The 4,179-nt window shown below is 37.6% G+C and overlaps 1 long non-coding RNA gene across 1 annotated transcript; it reads right to left on the bottom strand.

Annotated features, from left to right (window-relative positions):
* Nucleotides 1-1,758: 1,758 nt before the first annotated feature.
* On the bottom strand, nt 1,759-3,120 carry LOC130724393 (uncharacterized). Its single transcript, XR_009014490.1, has 3 exons — nt 2,925-3,120; nt 2,422-2,484; nt 1,759-2,055 (listed from the first exon to the last, which is right to left on the bottom strand). It is a non-coding gene; the product is annotated as an uncharacterized LOC130724393 (long non-coding RNA).
* Between the last annotated feature and the right edge of the window lie 1,059 nt (nt 3,121-4,179).

Genomic DNA, 4,179 nt, shown 5'->3' with positions numbered 1-4,179 from the left:
ATATTTTTGGCAACAAATGCATAGTCGGTGTAAAACTATTTTACCCGATAAGTTGCTTTTTGCATCGAATGTCGGAATAGAAAACTTCCTTCGGAAGAAAGATTGAAATCATCAAGAGAAATGGGTGTACGCGTGTGGAATATTCATTTGAAGCTCTGAATAGAAAAAGTCTTCATCGTCGAGAAATTCTAGGGTTTTGAAATACCAGGGATTCGGTTTCGGCAAACTTCCGATGATTGGAATCGGACGTTCGTAGATCCTAAAGTTTCGCCTCGAAACGATTGTGATATATGGAAAAAGAGAAGTTCTAACCTTTCTCTGAAGATTTTTGGAATTAACTTCCGTCGTGCCTAAAAGTGAAAATTAGCTATATACTAGGGTTTCTGACCTAGGTTTAAGCGTATAACGATCGTGCTATAACTTTTATCGACTTCAATACGAACCTCAGACTTTTCCTGAACTTTCTCCTTCATAAATTTATTTCATTTGGTAAACTCTTGTTCAGGTTTCCTTTCACGATACATCAAGCCTAATCGTAAATGGAAATCGCTTCCACTTATTCTAAGCTTAAAAACTTGGGTCTTACATTACTACCCTCCAAAAAGAAAGTTTCGTCCTCGAAACTTAGGGTTCAGTAAAAGCTCTTACTATTGTTCTTGATCTTTTCCTCTAACTCCCATATGGCATCGTCTGTGTCTTTGTTCCAAATAACTCTTACTAAAGCACTCTACTTTCCCTTCGATTGTTTCACTCTTCTAGTCCCAATGTTGACCAACGGCGTCTCAACAGACATATCATCTTTCAACTTACACCGTAGGATATTGTCACTTCCTACCTTGAATTCTGGGTCCTTACCCTGAATTACCAAGTTCCTTTTCCCAAGTAGAAATTCATCTTGTAATTGTTGATGTCGGATTTCTTCCATCAATCCATTGGCGATCCTGATCATACCGAACTTCAGTTCCCCTTCTGACGATCTCACGTCTCAGCTCAAATCTCGAAATTGTTCCAGCAATTGCAGCTCTTTAATCATCATTGACGAGATATGCATCTTCCTGCTCAAGGCATCAGCAACAACATTAGCCTTTCAAGGATGATATTGCAAGGTAAATTCATAATCCTTGATGAATTCCATCCATCGTCGTTGTCTCATGTTCAGCTCCTTCTGGTCAAACAAGTATTTCAAACTCTTATGATCACTGAATATGGTAAAAGTGCATCCATATAAGTAATGTCTCCAGATCTTCAGTGAAAATACAATGGCAGCTAGCTCTAAATCATGAGTTGGATAGTTCTTCTCGTGAACCTTCAGTTGTCGCGAAGCATAAGCTACAACTTTCCGATGTTGTATCAGCACACACTACAAGAAAATTGGCATATATCAACAGCTGAAAACCGTTGGTAAAGGGTTTAAAACCGTGGGTATAACCCAAAAAACCTTTATCGACGGACAACTCATTCCGTAGACTTTGAGTCGCTATACCTACAGAAATATTTCCGTCGGTATATCTATTAGTGACGGTTAGGAATCCGTAGGAAAAATACTTTGAGATATACCTAGAGTTCTCTACCGTGGGTATAGGTATTGGCACTACAAAAAAAATATGTTCTTTAGTGGCGGTTTTGACCGCTGCAATTACACAAGTTCTTGAAAACAACAGTCAATTGTGATAATTAACAACATCAAGATTAAGTAAACAGATCAAACATAAAAATATCTTAACAACAATTGCAGAAGTTCTTCAAAACTTGTGTAGTGGCAGAATAAATGCAAAAAATAGTTACATAGGAGTTCTTGTGTATCCCAATCACTCAAGCTATCAATTAATCCCACATTCAGAAGAAGAAGTGTATTAAAATAATAGATGAGACAAACCCATAAGGTGGAAAGCTCAGGTCCATGACAACAAACTATCCAGATCTGCAGCTTTAACTGCAATGCCTTCATCAAGGACTCAGCATGCCTCATTCACCACAAGAAAGAAGATCATCTCTATGATGTCCTTTTATGCTAAGCTAGTACATGCTTTTGTAATAATTGCCTGCATCTGTGACCTACAACGCAGCAAACACACAATCAAAATTCACTAAAATAACTGAAAACTAAGTAAAATAATGTCTGAAGTTTTCTCTCAGACATACAAACTTAATGCACTGCACATGAATGCCTCTAAAGGTTTGGGTATCACAGAGTAAAAGGTTTAAATGTTAATCTGAAAAGCTGCAAATAAAATTGAAGAATTTAGTTGTGCCTCTTCCTTTCTCAACTTTCACAACAAGCACCTAAGAACAGGAAAAGATTCCATGAAACCAAAAAAAAGTGGACATCTATCCTTGACGCAAATATTGGATGCACAAAAGAACAAAGTAGTATAAATCAACAATCATGAAGCATAAATATCATTGAAGAAAAAATCAGACCTCAATGAGGTCTGCTGCCCCCTCTCCATCCCAAGCTATAGATTTGGCAAGAGATTGCATTACCTGGAAAGGAAAATTAAATCAAAACTTCACAATTAATGAAAGAAGATGACATTGAACAATAAATTACAAGCTGCAAGGGAAACGTGAGACAAGATCTAAGGGACACAAATCAAGATAAAAAGGAAATGGCACCAGAGAAATTGCATTCTTAACCGGATATCCAACTAAAAATCATGCCCCATTGCACCTTGTAATGGATATAATCATAAAAAATCACATGCATACTTTTGCAAAGCCAAAACAAAAGCATATGGACAATTCTCATCCATTAAATACATAACTGTTACTCCATTCATAGGATTTTGGGATTCAAACTTACCAATCTCTAGACTCAAGCAAAATAAGTAGAAAAATTGAAAGAAAACATTTGACAAAAATATGAAGATGTAATCTTTAGCATATATTGACAACATAATCAACAACTAGGTAGAAGATCAAACCTCTTAGTGTTCAATCGAAGACAGAATGAGGGAGAGGAGTGCGAGTGAATTTTCAAAACCGAAAAAAGTCTTCAACAATCACTTGCACCTCCTTCAACAACCCAGTTCACCCACCTCTGCCAACACACCAATCACTTTCACCTCTTTCAACTGTGCCTCTCAATTTGCAAAACTGCAACCACGTAAACAGGAGAAAAATTAATTAATTTCACAAGGAAAAAAAGAAGGAGCAGCAGTGTGGAGAAGCTGATAAGGAATTGTAGTTAGGTTTTAATCAACAGATGCAGAACAATTAAATCAAGCAATTAAACAGTAGCATTTTTCAAATTGGGGGATTAGGGTTTGCACAGTCATAACTTCCCTTTGTGGCTTTGCGACGTTCATGCTCTGATTCTTGTGCTCTTTTCGTTTCCCCATCTACAATTAGGGTTGTCCGCCGTGAATTGGAGACCATGGCAGGATCCCGAGAGTAGCCTCTGTGACTGGTGGTGGCGATGCGGCGTAAAGGTTCCGTGATTCCGCGAGCAGATGAGAGCGTGACGAAGATGAAATTTGAGTGTCACGGCGAGCAGATGAGCGCGATAAAATTTAAGCGCAGGAAAAAGAGAATGAGAGTGTGAGGGTTTTCAAGTCTTAACTCTAATGAGGTTTCATGTCTGTTGAGTTTAGATTTTACTAAAACTTAAACTTATAGTGACAAGTTGATTTATTCGTCACTATATCATGTCTTTACCCACGGTGGAGCTTTCGTCAACAAAAGAATTAGCAACGGAAACAAGTAATCGAGAGTATATGATACTTATACCCACGGCTTATAATATGTCCGTAGCTATATGAAGCTTATACCCACATTTTTATATTTTGTCACTAAAACCTATAGTGACAAATTAAGATTTTTGTTAGTATATAGTGTCTATACTCATGGTTTAAGTTTCGTCACTAAAAGATATAGTTACAGTAATAATCATCCGTAGGTATATCATGCTTATAGCTACATTTGATGATTTGTCTGTTGGTATATAATGGTTGTACCCACGCTTTTCATATCTGTCACTAAAATTATCCGTTGGTATATGGCAAATTTCTTGTAGTGACACATCCCAAACCTTGATGCGAAGCATCACAGTAGACCTCATACGGTTCCTCTGGTTGTGGCAGTACTAGTACAGGTGACGCTGTCAAACGTTCCTTCATCGTCTAGAAACTTGTTTCACAAGCTTCGGTCCATGCAAAAGGTTGATCCTTCCTCGTAAGT

This window comes from Lotus japonicus, chromosome 6 (genome assembly GCF_012489685.1).
Source record: "Lotus japonicus ecotype B-129 chromosome 6, LjGifu_v1.2".
Lineage (NCBI taxonomy): Eukaryota > Viridiplantae > Streptophyta > Magnoliopsida > Fabales > Fabaceae > Lotus > Lotus japonicus.
The sequence above is the reverse complement of the archived record's forward strand: the minus strand, read 5'-3'. Positions and strand labels throughout refer to the sequence as shown.